We start from the raw sequence: 17,520 nt of genomic DNA on the forward strand, positions 1-17,520 counted from the left end.
ATCATCAGTATTGCCTAGTTGAGAAGACAGAGATAGCATTCAAGGCAGCTACAAATTGTAGAGCAAAGTAATGGAAAAGAGGGCACTCTATATAGAAAGAGCTTTGTAGCTCTGCAAATGGGTCCCACTGAGTCTTTAGCTGAGTATTGGTCTGTACATGTCTAAGAAAAAAAATATGTGAGGTCAGGGGGGAAATACCAAAGAGGAATGGACAAAACAATTCTGGACCTCACACAAGCCTGGAAATAGTTTGCCTTCACATCAGTCAGAGTGGAAAGATCTCATAATATATGGTCATCAGGTGGAATTCTGAGAAGGGCATCACCTTGGTAGTAGAGTTAAATTAGTCTCAGACTAAAGAGTTCTCTATACCAATAAGCAAAGATTAAACCTTGAAAAAGTATAATTGATTAACTGCAGATCTGAACAAAATCTAACATTAAAAGATAATCAAAATCCATCAACCAACAACCTAAATTTACAATGCCAGGTATCTAATAAAAGATTGCAAGACATGAGCATAAACAATAAAATATGACTCATAACCAGGGCTTCCCTGGTGGCTCAGAGGTTAAAGTGTCTACCTGGAATGCAGGAGGCCCTGGTTCGATCCCTGAGTTGGGAAGATCTCTGGAGAAGGAAATGGCAACCCACTCCAGTACTCTTGCCTGGAGAATCCCATGGAGGGAGGAGCCTGGTAGGCTAGAGTCCATGGGGTCGCAAAGAGCTGGACACGACTGAGTGACTTCACTTTCACTTTCACTTTCATAACGAGAAGAAAAATCAAACTATAGAAATGCACAGAAAATTCCATAGATGAAATTAGCAGACAGGAATATTAAAATAGTTAATATAAATAAACTGTATATGTAAGACCATGTCATAACTGTATATGTAAGACCATGTAAGACCATGTAAGGTCATGTCATAAAATTATGACCATCATGAGGAAATAAATGTAAGTTATATAAAAAGTTGTATGTCTAAAGAGATAAAATACTGTGTCTGTAAGGGGGAAAGGCATGGAATGGGATCAACAGCAAATTAGACATTGGAGAAGAAAATATTAGTGAATTGAAGACATAACAATACTAACTTTCCAAATGAAAGACAAAAGGGAAGAAAATACTGAAAAATAGGTGGGCAGAGCATTCGTAACCTGGTCAAACTTGCAAATGGTTAGAACCCCAAAAGATGAGAATGAGGTAGAGACTGAACACCACATTTGAAAAAATAATGGGTGACGACTTTACAAATTTGATTAAAATACTAAGCTCACAATCTAACTCAAAGACTCCCAAATAGGAGAAACTTGAAGAAAAAACATGCCAAGACATATAATAATCAAATTGCTGAAATGATAAATTCAATAATGCGAAAAAAGGATGGCTAAGTTCAATATCTATTTCTTATGGAACTCTCCACAAACTGTAGATAGAAATGATTTCTTCAACCTAAAAGGTAAATCTGTAAAAAAAAAATAATCACCAGTAGAATACTCAGTGGTAAATAACTGGTTATTTTACCTGTAATTTTGGAATAAGGCAAATTATTTGGAATAAGGCACTATTAGCACATTTACTCAATATTTCCCTGAAAATCCTAGCCAGTGAAACAAGGCAAAATAATAATAATAATTTAAAAGTCACTCATGTTGGGAAAAAAGAATTTTTTCTAATTCTTTTTTTTTTTTTCAAAAAAGATACTTGGTATATGTATAAAATCCTAAGGAATCTACAAAAAAATTACTGGCTTTATTATAATAAGTAAGCTAAGCAAAATCACAGGATACAGGTTAATCTACAAATACCCATTTTATTTCAATATTTTATTAGCACACATTTGGAAACTATGTGTCTGTCAATTTTTAAGTTTTGCAATTTCTTTTATCCTTTTAAATAAATATTCACTGTTGCACTTAGCTTTCTATTCATCATTTTGTATTCTTGCTCTTAATGAAATTCTCCAGAATTCTACAAGCCCCAGGCCCCATAAAACCTGGGTCCTTCCCTAACACAAATATTAGGGTCTACTTAAATAATGTCTTATTGTACACCACTGTAATGTGGAGCAAGCTTAAGAAATAATTAAACATACTAATGCAACATTCTGCATGCTTCCTTCCAAAAAAATAGTTCTGAATTATCAGTGAGATCATTGATGGAGAAAGCACTCTGAAAAGTAGTAACTACCATATCCATGCAGATTATTATTTTTATTATCCTTTTATATGCAAGCATCTGGAGCTCTCTACATTAGTTTGATAACTATTTTGTGATCTTCCAGTAAGTGTATGACACTCTTGGGGCTGTGGAGGGTATAAAGATGAAATATATCCAATACTTGCCTTTGAGGAGTTCACTGTCTCCAGTTTGGGAACACTGTAAACTGAAGATAAAATTAAGATATAAACTCTATGTTAGTGCTATGGACTGAATTTTGTTGTCATTCAGTTGCTAAGTCGTGTCTGACTCTGCTACCCCACGGACTGCAGCACACCAGGCTCCTCTGTCCTCCACTATCTCCCAGAGTTTGCTCAAATTCATGTCCATTGAGTCAGTGATGCTATCTAACCATCTCATCCTCTGTCGTCCCCTTCTCCTACTGCCTTTAATCTGTTCCAGCATCGGGGTCTTTTCCAATGAGTCAGCTCTTCGCGTCAGGTGGCCGAAGAATTGGAGCTTCAGCTTCAGCAGCAGTACTTCCAATGAATATTCAGGGTTGATTTCCTTTAGAATTGACTGGTTCAATCTTCTTTCTCTCCAGGGGGCTATGAAGGGTCTTCTCCAGCACCACAATTCGAAGGCATCATGTCCTTCCAAATTTTGTCTGTTGAAGCCCTAATCCCAATATGATGGCTTTTGGAGAAGAGGCCTTGGGAGGTAAGCAGGTTTATATGAGGTCATGAGAACAGAACCCTCATGATAGAATTAGTGCTCTTCTAGAAAGAGATATCAGAGAGCTTACTCTCTCTCCTCACCATGTGAAGAAGGCAGCTGTCTGCAAGCCAAAGAGAGAGTTTTCATCAGGATGCAACAATGCCGGAACCCTGATCTCTGACTTCCAGCCTCTAGCACTGCAGGAAAGTTAACTCATGTTGTTTAAACCACCCAGTTGCGGATATTTTGTTATGTCAGCCAAGGCCAACTAATAGGTCAGAAAATTTTAACATTTAAAAAAGGTTACTTTAAAAAAGTCCACATTGTAAGTGGAAATTATGGTCTAATACACACATACACATACTCAAACAAACATTTCACAAAATAATACTCACACTTATCATACACTAAATATAGTTTTTCATAGTTTGCTGTTCTATTCCACTTTATTTGGTAAAATGCTGGTCACAACTCTCTTAATTTACTTCATAATCTCCTAATAAATTACATCCTATCATTTGAAAGTTGCTCTTTCCTGTCCAACTCTTTTGCAACCCCATGGACTATACAGTCCATGGAATTCTCCAGGCTAAAATACGGAAGTGGGTAACCTTTTCCTTCTCCAGGGGATCTTTCCAACTCAGAGATCGAACCCAGGTCTCCCACATTGCAGGCGGATTCTTTACCAGCTGAGCCACAAGGGAAGTATGACTATTTAATCCTATGGAATGTACACTAAAAATGCATTAATATAACCTATACAGAAATAGGTTATATTAGAGAAATCTTCCTTATATACAGAAATCTTCAAGAGCTCTAATAAAAATTGTTTTGAACTCTATTAGAGTGAAAAACAAGACATCAAAATCCTAACAGACCATTTCTCCCAATTAATCATATATGTTTTATTAGAACAAAGACCTTAACTTCCCTCTATATACATATATATTCGAGGGAGCACACACACACATGGGCCCATGCACACACATATACTCAAAACCCTTCACCTCCTGTATCTATATATTAAAATTGATTGCTTTTTCACACTGACAACTGCAATGAAAGCTCCCTGCAGGGAATCACAAGAGTCTGAGTGAAGGGGTTATTTTAGTGGTTCTTTGCCATCCGAGAATTGCATTGAGCCACAAGAGCTTTCTGACAGGACTTGGCAAGCTCTGCATTATATTCAAGATTGTTTATTCTGTTGGAAAATTTGTCATAAAGGGGTTTGGCTCTTTTCTAAAGTATGTTCTCTGTGTGTGTGTGTGTGCACTTGTGCATGTGCACATATGTGCAAATACATGTATAAATATTCTATAAAATATATAACATGGATGTTATATAGAGATATTTTCTTAATTCTTTAATGGCAACATTTGTACATGAGCTATTATGATAATAATTTTTATAATGATAAACAATTATTTACTTAGGAAATACATCATGTTTATGAAATAAAGCTGAGCGCTACCTCCTCACTACAGCACTTATCTCTATTTAGAATGCACTTTTCAGCATCAACTCTGTATGTCTTCAGTGATCCACAAGAATAGGCATAGTCATTGTGTAAACAGAGAAAGTTTTAAAGTATAAGACTATTAATAAGTTCTATAAGACTATCAATAAGTTTCAGTAGATGAACAAAAGGTTTACTCAATCCATTTCTCTCTCTGCATGTAGAGAAATATTACCAATACCCTTCTTTTTCCAATTTTTCCTTGACTAGAATTCACCAGCAGATTTACTCCTTTTGATCACTTCAAGAATGGGCAAAATCAGGCTGGAGTAAGAACATGACCAGCAGCTTTTGGGGCATCCAAGAAATGTCTTTGGTGTAACTCCTGAAGTCATGTACAACAGTCTCTGATTAACACCAGTCTCTCTCTCAAAGCCCCGGCTGTTTAGCCATGCCACAGTGCCATGTAGACCAGCTACAGAGATATCTAGAAAAGTGAGGGGTGGGGGGGAAACGGAATGAAAGACAAGAAGATGTGAAAATCCAGAATTACAGACATACTGACTGCCTGTCATCATTTGGAAGTGTGCCCATCTTATGCCAATTTTAAGCCAATGTATGCATTCCCTGGTGGTGCAGTGGTAAAGAATCCGCCTGCCAGCGCAAGAGACGCAGGAGACAGGGGCTCCATCCCTGGGCTGGGAGGATCCCCTGGAGGTGAAAATGGCTACCCACTCCAGTATTCTTGCCAGGAAAATCCCATGGACAGAGGAGCCTGGCCAGCTACAATCCATAGAGTCACAAAGAGTCGGACATGACTGAACGGACTCAGCACACGCACTGTATTTTCAAGTTCCCGAATCTGCACTTTTTTCCTCATCGCCCTAGTTTATCTTTTCTGTAACCCATATTTTCCATAAGTCCCAATCTTCTATTTCCTGCTTTTCCAGTATGAGTCTCTTGGCCTTCTAAACTCCACTATGTGCTGTTCATTCTGCCTATGATGTCTTCTCTCCCTTTATGTTGTTGTTCAGTTGCAAAGTCATGCCCGACTCCGTGTGACCCCATGGACTGCAGTACACCAGGCTTTCTTGGCCTTCACTGTCTCCTGGAATTTGCTCAGATTCATCTCCACTGAATCTGTGATGCTATCTAGCCATCTCATCCTCTGTTGCACCCTTCTTCTCCTGCCCTCAATCTTTTGCAGCATCAAGGTCTTTTTCCAATGAGACAGTTCTTCACATCATGTGGCCAAAGTATTGGAGCTTCAGCTTCAGCATCAGTCCTTCCAGTGAATATTCAGGGTTGATTTCCTTTAAGATTCACTGGTTTGATCTCCCTGCTGTCCAAGGAACTCTCAAGAGTTTTCTCCCTCACCAAGATCAATCTCAGATAATCCTTCTCCTGATCAATCTCTGGTAATCCTCCAGAGCAGTGAAACCTGCTCTGACCAACCCAAACACAATGGACTGTGAGTCTCACATGGCTGTGAGACTCTCATGGTCTTTTGGTTTTCCTCTTCTTTTTCTCCTACTAGAATATAACCTCCTTGATGGTTGAGACTGTGTCATATTTATATTCCATCCCTAGTGTCTCTTATAAAATCTACTTCTAGGATACTGAGCTGATTAATTGATTGACTGATATATCTGCCCTGGGTTGGCCTGTCTACTGTTCTTGGGAGCCCTGCTTTGTAACAAAGCACTTTTCTCTGTCCTTTCTGAAAATTTCAAAATGTATTCATTGGAAGTTCAGGAGGGTAGTCTGAACTTCTTCATCCAAAATGCAGCTAGCACTGTGACCTAGTCTCACCTGAGAATTTTGATTGATGGTTGTTGGTACTATACTCTGGAGTATGTCTGTGTTACACTGGTTCCTTCTAATGATCAGAGGCAAGCTATTTTGAGCTTTCAGCACCACTATTATTTTTTTCTTATTGAAGGGCTCCTCTAGTAGAGCAGATATATATAACAAACGCTAGGTCAATAATAAAACTAGGGTGACAATATTTCACAGTTTTGGTTACATTTGAGGATGCTTTCCTAAGCTAGACATCTCTGTCTCAGGATAAAGAAATTTTAACTGTTAATGGTCCCAGAATTGATATTATTTCCCCAGTAATTGGGCCCCAGTGATAGAGGGATTGCTTGTTCCTAATTGCTGATTCTCTGCATGTTTGTCCAATATGCCATAGCTGGAAGGAGAAACAGTATTCTCACACTTAGTATTTTTTATTATTTTATCCCAGGCAGAAGTTTGGAATTCACCTCTAATGAAACTCACTGTAACATCCTTGTATTTTCCTTGGAATTCAGAGACAAGGTTTTCCCTATTTTATATGTGGATTTACACATATCAAAATATTAATGAAGCATAATTCCTAAACAAAAGAGCTTTTTAAAAGGGATTCATTTTTCTTTCATTTCAGTGTTGGAATTTTTCAAAAAGGAGCCCAACAATCTTGAGACACCTTGTTTAAGAAAAATAGTTGGAGTGTACCAGTTTTAATCTGTTTTCATGGAGTGCTCACTTTGGCAGCACATATACTAATCTGTTTTCATGGAAAGTAAAAGTTATTACTACATGGTAGCATACTAGGGACCTCGGGCCCACTTGGGGTTTTTCTATAGGTCCCTGCAACATAACTCCATCTGCTTTTCCTTTAGAAAGTCTGTCCTCAAGTTTCCCAGAGAAACAATCCTTCTAGACTATTTTCATCTATAGGTAAGAAGAGGTTTATCTCCAGTCCCAACATCTGACAATGAGACAACAGAACCTGCCTGCAATTCTAATAACTGCTCTAATGGGAGTACAGATCAATCAAGCAATTAATCAACTCAATATCCTAGAAACAGACACTGGAGATGAAATATAAATATGACAGTCTCAACCATCAAGGAGGTTATATTCTAATAGGAGAGAAAGAAGAGGAAAACCAAAAAAAAAACTCTAATGGGAGTTCTGTTACCTTATCCTAGAGCTCCCTGATTCTTGACCTTATCTTCCTCTTTGGAATGACTCTTAGCACCCATTTCCTAGGCATTCAACATCTCTTCCCAGCCTTCTACTAATGTACTTGATATCTCTTCAAGATTATACCTTGAATTTCAGACTAAACCTGGAGACAGTTTCTTGATCCTGCAGACTCTGAACTCACTCCCCTTCCCAAGGCTTTCAGATTACTGTTGCTGCTACCACAGAATTATTAGGTTGAATATTAGGTAGAAGAGCAATTCAATAATCTAAATAAGACAGGAGTACCTGGACTGAAGTACAGCAATGAAAATGAGAGGTTCATGTTTTAGGGGCACACCCACTCCAATATTCTTGCCTGGAGAATTCCATGCAGAGAGGAAGCAGGGAGGCTACAGTCCATGGTTAGTCACTTAGCCACGACTGAGTGACTAACACACACACACTTGCTTACAAACGAAATAATCTGGGGATTAATTTGGGATGATAGTAAACAGAGAAGAAGCTATTAAACAGAAATGGAAAGCAGACTGTTCTTCTAGCTACCAGTTACTGCTTGAAAGGAAAGGGTATGAGTGTGTGTGTGAGACAGAGTGAGAGAGAGAGATCATGGAAATTCTGGGGAAGAGATAAGGAGAAACACGTAAAATTTCTTACAGTAGACCATTTTTGACCTATAAAATGTCAGTTTCACTTGATCTCAGCCTAAAAGAATTAAACCCAGCAGGAGTCACGTCCATTGCTGACAGTGTTACTGGCACGTTTCACAACTTTCCATTTCCAATATTCCTTCTAGGTTTATGTGCGTACAGAAAAATACTCAGAAGTATTACAAGCCTCCTTAAGTCTCTAAACTATCAGCAAATCTACAGATGCTTTCTTTTTAATAATAATAATGCTAGATAAGTGCACTTCCACAAAGATTATATCATATTATCCTCATAGTAATATCCCCAGAGAAGATATTATCCTCATCATACATATGGAAACAGGCTCAAAGAGGTTAAACAGCTTGTCTGAGGACAAATGGAAAGTAATGACCTCTAAGTATTCTAGCTGCGGGTCTACTGTTCTGTCCACTTTGTGTGGATTTCCTATCTATGAAACAGAAAAGAGGAGATTAGAGGTGCTTCCCATTAGCTATACTTAAAGCAGCAGAAAAATAACAACAGCCAAACAAACAAGGTCAACTTTTATTCTCTAAACTGTGATCATTTTATATGGGCTTAAAAGTTATTAAAATTATCATTTCCCTTTTTCAAAGCAATTATACCTGTGGTCTCCTCTCTTGTGACTTCCTATAGAACTTCACTGTTGGGAAAACCACTGACTAGCTTCCTGATGAAGCCACTTCTGTTCTCCTGCCCAAATTCACCTTTCCTGGTGTGAGCTGCTTTCCCCTAACTCCTGCTGTCTAGAGAACATGCCCAGTGTTTTCTTTGTTTCATAGAAGAGGCCTGTATGAAGACTTTGGATTTTAATTTGAAAAATAAATAAATGCCCTTGAAAAGGGAAGACTGTATTCCCCTAGGCCTCTTTCATTAATATGAGCTTCCCAAAATGCAGAGTTCAGTAGTGAGATTCAAGGTTAGAGGCGGAAGACCACACAAACTTGGAGAAGCCTTAAAAAATAAGAGAGGAAAATGTGGTTTATTAGTTATACTAGTTACAGAATGAACAGCATATTGTATGTGCTGTGTTAGAGGTATGTTATGAATAACAAAAGCCCTGGAGCATTTACATATTTGTTTTCAGCAATCCTGGCAGTTGGATTTCACCATTCTATGCCTCTTTGCCAGAATCACTAAACACTGGTACATATGGCATCTGAAGTACCATATGCCATAGAAAATGTTAGCTGATGCCTATACTTCTATATTATATTTTTATTTCAGATTTTTGCAGTTTGAACAAAGAATAGTAGAAAAAACAAAATATTGGACAAGCAGTAAACAGTGAAGTGAAAAAAAATGCCTTCAGAGAAAGCAAATAAAGGAAATGAATCTACCATGAGTTAACATGGCTACATGGTAATGAATCAGATATGGGAAGTAATTGTTTTGCATGGATAAAATTTATATAGCCTTTTAACTATTTTTTTGGAGTTAAAGGCTGCAACATGAAGAGTGAGGGTTGACATATTTTTCTTATCTTATTCTTCCTGACATTTCTTGCTAAAATCAGTCTGCATTTGATTGAAATTAATTAACATGAAGGCTACAGTCAGGGACATCTAAAATCCAGGTTAAAACAGAAAAACTCAAATACTAGGAATGATTTTGCAATATTTATTTAGATTTCTGACCAAGCTTTTCAGATAACATCTAGAGGCTTTTTTGGTTTTTGTTCTGAGACATAAGAAGACTTTAAAGTTAAAATCAGTATAAATGAATATTTGGCTCTCTCAAACAGAGAAACAAACAAAAATTCTATAGCCAACTGCAACTTTGTGATTTATAAGGAATACATATATTTGGTCATTCAGATGACCAAAATATATTTCTCATGTATATTTGGTCTTCATTCACAGTTCCTGGCTCACAGCTCCCAAATTCCTTTCAATTTTCTGAGTGATAACAGCAATATGAGATTCTTTTGTTATATTAAATAATATTTCATCTCTTGTCCTGAGTTCCTGAAAATGCTTCAGAGCCATCAAAAGTGAAATAGGTGTCTTGTTATTCATAACAAACCCCTCCCCCCATGACTGAGTTTGTGTTCATGAAGGTGACTTTTGGCCAGAGTAATCAACCATGAACAGAGGGTTGGAACTTTCAGTGCTACCCCCCTGATTTCCAGAGAGGGGAAAGGGGCTAGAGATTGAGTCAATCACCAATGGCCAGTGAGTTAATCAATCATACTTATGTAATGAAGCCTCTCTAAAAACCCAAAGAAAGTTTGGAGAGTTTCCAAGGTTGGAGAACCAGAACGCCTCCACATGCCACTGTTCCAGCCCCAAGCTCCAGGAGACAGAGGGCCCTTTGTTTGGAAACTTGCACTATGTATCTCTTCATCTGGTTGCTGGTTTGTGTCTTTTAATATTCTTTGTAATAAAATGGTAATCTAGCAAGTAAAATGTTGCTCTGACTTTTATAAGCTGTTCTAGCAAATTCAGTTCAGTTGCTCAGCTGTGTCCAGCTCTTTGCGACCCCATGGACCGCAGCACGCCAGGCCTCCCCATCCATCACGTCCATCACCAACTTCCAGAGTTTACCCAAACTCATGTCCATTGAGTCGGTGATGCCATCCAACCATCTCATCCTCTGTCGTCCCCTTCTCCTCCTGCCCTCAATCTTTCCCAGCATCAGAGTCTTCTCAAACGAGTTAGCTCTTTGCATCAGATGGCCAAAGTATTGGAGTTTCAGCTTCAACATCAATCCTTCCAAGGAACACTCAGGACTGATCTCCTTGAGGATGGACTGGTTGGATCTCCTTGCAGTCCAAGGAACTCTCAAGAGTCTTTTCCAACACCACGGTTCAAAAGCATCAATTCTTTGGTGCTCAGCTTTCTTTATAGTCCAGCTCTCACATCCACACGTGACTACTGGAAAAGCCGTAGCCTTGACTAGATGGACCTTTGTTGACAAAGTAATGTCTCTGCTTTTTAATATGCTGTCTAGGTTGGTCATAACTTTCCTTCCAAGGAGTAAGCATCTTTAATTTCATGGCTGCAGTCACTCTCTGCAGTGATTTTGGATACCAAAAAAACAAAGTCAGCCACTGTTTCCACTGTTTCCCCATTTATTTGCCACGAAGTGATGGGACCGGATGCCATGATCTTGAGTTTTCTGAATGTTGAGTTTTAAGTCAACTTTTTCACTCTCCTCTTTTATTTTCATCCATCAAGAGGCTCTTTAGTTCTTCTTCACTTTCCACCATAGGGGTGGTGTCATCTGCATATCTGAGGTTATTGATATTTCTCCCGGCAATCTTGATTCCAGCTTGTGCTTCCTCCAGCCCTGCATTTCTCATGATGTACTCAGCATATAAGTTAAATAAGCAGGGTGACAATATACAGCCTTGACGCACTCCTTTTCCTATTTGGAACCAGTCTGTTGTTCCATGCCCAGCTCTAACTGTTGCTTCCTGACCTGCACCCAGAGATCTCAAGAGGCAGGTCAGGTGGTCTGGTATTCCCATCTCTTTCAGAATTTTCCACAGTTTATTGTGACCAACACAGTCATTAATTGAACCCAAAGAAGGAGTTGTGAGAACCTCTGATTTATAGTCAGTTGGTAAGAACTATAGGTAAAAACGTAGACTTGTCATTGACATCCTGAACTGGAAGGAGTCATTGGAATCTTCAACTTGGAGCCAGTCAGTCAAAATCACAGGGACTTATGACTGGCATCTGAAGTGTAGGGTAGTCTTGGACTGAGCCCTTTACCTGTGGAACCCAATGTTATCTTCTGCTTGTGGCTGAATATTGGGTCCAGGGACCAAAAAGACCAACCTTTACCAGTAAGAAAAACATCCAAATAGCTGAATAGCTCTAGTATGTAACAGGTAAGTGATATCCCAATGGGTATAACTTGGTGAATATATTCATCCTAGGAGAAAACCACGTACTCACAATTTTCCAAAAACAGTTGATGATTTTAACAGTCTCAAAAATTAGAAATAAAATTCTTAGTCTGAAAATGACCTGAGATAGACAAGTCATCCAAAGTTGTGCAAATTGACAAAAAGTTAGGATACTTGACTGGTTGATATATCCTGGTTGAATGAATGAACTTAATGAAGTAAGGAGTGAGAGGAAAAACAAAAGAAAACCACAACAGAGTAAAGCATAAAAGTTATAATGGTTTGACTTAAAATCATCCAATAATATTAATCGTTTTAAAGAAGATTTGTGCATGTTTTTGTCAAGTGTTCTCCAGAGAAACAGAACCAACACAGAACTAGAACCAAGATAGACAGATAGATAGATAGATTTATTATGAGGAATTGACTTACATAATTATGAGGCTGATAAGTTCCACAATCTGCCATCTGCAAACTGAAGACCTAGGGAAGCCAGCGGTTAATTCCAATCCTAGTCTCAAGGACTGAGAACCAGAGAAGCCAGTGGTATACATTCTAGTCCAAGAGCAGGAAAATAAACCAATTTCCCAGCAGAAGCAGGCAGGCAAGAAGGGGATGAGTCTTCTCACCCTCTGCTTTTTGTCCTATTCAGGACCTCAGCAGATCAGATGCTCTCCACCCCCATCCAGGAAGACAATCTACTTTACTGAGTCCACCAATTCAAATACTAATCTCACCCAGAAGCATCTTCAGATACACTCAGAAATAGTATTTAGCCTAAGCACCCCATGGCCAAAATTAACCATCACAAGTAGTACTTTACACCTTTAAAAGCAGACTCATATTCTTTTCCATAAGAAAAAAATAAGCAATTCTGCACATTGGATATTAGTGCTTTCCCATTTCAGAGATGAGAAAACCAGCTCAGAAAGGTTGTCCTCTTGTCCTTATGTCTTAATTATATGTTAGAATTACATCCTATTCTAGAAGTAATACCACCACAAATTAAAAACAATGTACTTTCCCAGAGGAATTGCATATTTCCAAATAAGACACAAAAATATAGGTGATACAGAATCTTAAGCTTTTCCTAAAAGTTTGCTATGAATAGAAGTTTGTGCAAGAGACCTGTAAAGATGTCTGTATAAACTTAATGTATTGTCTTTGTCCCAGTCATCCCAAAAGGGGCTTCCTCAGTGGGTTAGTAGTAAAGAACCCACGTGCTAATGCAGGAGACATAGGAAGTGCAGATACGATCCCTGGGTCAGGAAGATTCCTAGGAAAAGGAAACGGCAACCCAATTCAATATTCTTGCCTAGAAAATCACACGGACAAAGGAGCCTGGTGGCAACCATCCATGGGATCACAAAGAGTTGAACACGACTTAGCCAGTGAACAACAAATCATCTCCAGAACCAAAAATCTCAGGCTCCCAAACTTAGTTTTGGTTTCCCAAGAAACCAAAACCATATGAGGGCTCTTTTATAATGCTGATGTGACTCTCTCCTAACAGAGCTCTAAATCCAAAAATGTAACAAGGTAGGTATATTTGTTTCCTAGGGTTTTTGTAACAAATTAACGACAAACTCTGTGACTTAAAAACAATAGAATATAATTCTCTCATAGTTCTGGAGGAGGCCAGAAGTCCCAAGTCAAGGTGTAAGTCTCTCTGAAGTTTCTAAGAAAGAAAAATTTCTTGACTTTTCCAACTTCCAATGGCTTCAGGCATTCCTTAGCTTATGACTGTATAACTCCAATCTCTGTCTCCATTTTCCCATAGCCTTTTCATCTTCCTATGTGTCTTTCTTCTGTGTGTCTCTTATAAGGACACTTGTCATTGGGTTTAGAGTCCACGGTTTCTCTGGTGACTCAGACGATAAAGAATCTGCCTGCAATGCAGGAGACCTGGGTTCAGTCCCTGGGTTAGGAAGCTCCCCTGGAGAAGGGCAGGCAATTCTTGCCTGAAGAATCCCCATGGACAGAGGAGCCTGGTGGGCTACCGTCCATGGGGTCGCAGAGTTGAACACAACTGAGCAATTAAGCACAGCACAGGTTATCTCATCTTAAAATCCTAACAGTTACATCTGCAAAGACTGTTTTTCCAAATAAGATCACATTCTCAGATTCTACGGATTAGAATATGGCCACCATGTCTTTGGACAGGGAAGCCTGGCGTGTTGCTGTTCATGGGGTCGCAAAGAGTCAGATACAACTGAGCAACTGAACAAGAATAAAATATCTTTGGGGGATGATGCCATTCAACCTACCAAAGTCCACTGTCGAGTCCCCCAAAGTTCACAACTGTCTCATGTGTAAAGTACATTCTCATTATCCCAACATTCTCCGAAATCTTAACTCATTACAGCATCAACTCTTAAATCCAAAATTTCATCAAAATATCATCAGCACAAAAGTCCCAAATTTTATCATTTATGTCAGGTATGGGTTAGAGCCTGAGTCTGATCCATCCTGGAACAAAAGTTTCTTTTTTGTGGACATCTAAAACAAGGAAACAAGTTCCTTGCTTCCAAAATACAATGGTGTGATAGGCATAGATATTAGATATAGACAGGATAGACACTCCTATTCCAAAAGGGAGAAATTGGAAAGAATATAGGGGTCACCAGTTTCAGGTATGTTAGAAATACATAAAGGAAAATTCCATTAAGCTTCAAGGTCTATGAGTAATATTCTGTGTTTTAATACTCTGCCTCTGAGACTCCATAGGTCTCTGTACAACCTGCAGGGGCTGCATCCTTGGAGTCATTATTACTTTTTCTTGAAGGGCAGCATATGTTTGTAGTAGCAGTGTCCTGCTTGAATAATTTTGGAAGCCCAACAGCTTTCTCATTTTGTTCTGCTGCTACCCCTTTCAGTCCAAGCAGGCAGTGTTTCTGCTGCTATAACATTCTCAAAAACCTTGTGGGTCTCCCTTATATGTCACAAGGGTCCACAGCATTAGACAAAAGAATCCCCCAGAAATATTTCCAGAATAACTCTATCTCTACTCCTGCCTTCTCCTAAGATAATTGAGTGGATTCACGAGTCACCTGCCTAATTGATCCAGCAAGTGTTATCCAGCTATACCCTTGGCCTTCTCTCCAGAACACACTTCCCTAATCAGTCTCCTAGTATTGACATCCTTTGAAATATAGATAGGCCAATAACCTCCCAAATCATCAAGTACTGCTTCCTTTTTGCTTAACAATTCCTTCCTCAATTTATCTCTTTCCTCCTGCATTTTACTAAGCAAAAAAAAAGAAAGAAAGAAAGAAAAGAAAAGAAAAACAGGTTGCCTCTTTAATACTTTGCTTGGAAATCTCTTCAGCAACATATCCAATTTCATCATTTACAATTTCTGCTCTCTCCACAATTGTAGAACACAATGAAGCCAAGTTTTCTGCCACTATAACAATTCTTCCAGTTATACTTAAAATTCCTCCACCTTCCAATAATGTATTCCTCTTTTCCTTCTGCATCCTTACTAGAATTGCCTTTAACATTCATGTTCCTCCCAACAGCCTTTTCAAGGCAAACTTTTTGTGCTCAAATTTCTTTCAGCCTCTACCCATTACTCTGTTGTTATATAAATGAGTCAGAGTTAGCCTCTGTATATTGGCCTCTGAGACATTTACTTCTTCAAGTTTCTACCATCAACTTCATCAGTGTCAAACTCAAATTTTCACACCCCCAGTTGTTTTAAACACACTCCAAACAAATGGATTTTTAGCCATGTAAAGTCCATCTGCTTTGCATGCCCCATAAACCTGCACACAACATCTGCCAGCAATAGTTAAGACAAACTTAAAGAGCTGTAAAGACCCTAAACTGCTGCTACCCTTCAAAACACAGAGACTCTCTGTTGGGCTAATGAGCAACATCACCTCTCACACCTTTCTCTCGGAATTCCCTTCCCTTGCTACCTTTCTTAGTGGTAAAACAATTACCACCAGAGGGACAATTGTCCCTCTGGACAGTTTCCTGCTGTGAGAGATTCCACCTAATATGCAAATCCACCAAAGTGTTACCCAAATAAAGCCTGTTTGTGGAACTACCACCTTATGGTCATATTTTTCCCCCCACCCCGAGATCAGCCTCTAAATATCTCAAAACCCCTAAAGTAGTGATAAGGATAGGATAGCCATTTTCACATCTTTTGTTATATGTTACAGCAACACTCCACTTCTCAGGACTATAGTTCTGTCTTTTGGAGAATGTAACATAAATAAAAATAACAGTTTATATAACCTTTTGAGGGGCTTTCCTGGTGGATCAGTGGTGAAGAATCCGCTTGCCAAAGCAGGAGACTTGGGTTCGATCGCTGGGTCAGAAAGATTTCCTGGAAAAGAAAATGGCAACCCACTCCAGTATTGCTGCCTGGGAAATCCCATGGACAGAGGAGACTGGTGGACTACAGTCCAAGGGGTCACAAAAGAGTGGGACTTGACTTGGTGACTAAACAACATTTTCAGATTAACTTTTTTCACTCAGTGTAATGTCTTTGGGTATCATCCAAGTTTTCCTATATATCAAGAGTTCATTCCTTTTTCTCTGAGTACTTTCCATTGTATGTATGTATGAAAGTGGTTTATTCATTCACCCACTGAAAGACATTTTGGTTTTTTTCCATATTGTGAATACAGCTGTTATCAATGTTAGTGAATAAGATTTTGTGAATATCAGTTTCATTTCTTTAGGATCGATACTCAAACAATGAGATTTCTGGGTCACATAAGTATGTGTTTAACTATTTTTAAAAGAACTATCAAACTTTTCAGAGTGACAGGATGATTTCACGTCCCCACAGTATTTTAGAGTTCTATTTCCTCTATATCTTTGTTAGTTGCTAAGAACTAAATGTCTGTGTTTCTTCCAAAATTCATATGCTGAATCTGTAATCCCCAGTGTGAAGGTGCTTGGAGGTATAGACTTTGGGAAGCAATCAGGTCATGAGCCTATGTATGCAGTTGCTCAATCCTGTCTGATTCTTTGTGACCCCATGGACTGTAGCCAATCAGGCTCCTCTGTCCATGGGATTTCCCAGGCAGAAACAGCGAAGTGGGTTGCCATTTCTTTTAAACTATTCAAATATTGAAAGTCACTGTAGTTTTAATTTTCATATATGCAGTATCTAAAGATGTTGAACATCATTTCATGTCTTCATTGTGATTGATACATTCTGATAAGTGAGTATCTGTTTAAACCCTTTACCCATATTTTAACTGAGCTCTTTATTTTCTTATGGTTGAGTTATACGGATTCTTTTTCTATTTTGAATACAAGTCTTTTGTTAGATATATGATTTGCAAATGTGTTCTCCTGGCCTGAGCTTGTTTATCCATTCTCTTAACAGTGGCTTTCACAGAGAAGATGTTTTAAATTTTTATTAAGTCCAAGTTATTTTTTTTTCTTTTCTCAGTCATGCTCTTGATATCATGACTAAGAACTCTTTGCCTAACCCCAAGTCATAAAGACTTACTTCTGTTTTCTTCTAAAAGTTCTATAAGATTTAGGTTTTAGATTTAGATCTATGATCTATTTATTGTGCATTAATATTGATGCAATAAGTATGAGATTTTATTATTTTCTTTTGCTTTGGCATATGGATGTCCAATTGTTGCAATAACATTTATTGAAAAATCTATTCATTTTCCATTTAATTATTTTTGCACCTTTGCCAAAAAATCT

This window comes from Cervus canadensis, chromosome 26, assembly GCF_019320065.1.
Source record: "Cervus canadensis isolate Bull #8, Minnesota chromosome 26, ASM1932006v1, whole genome shotgun sequence".
Classification (NCBI taxonomy): domain Eukaryota; kingdom Metazoa; phylum Chordata; class Mammalia; order Artiodactyla; family Cervidae; genus Cervus; species Cervus canadensis.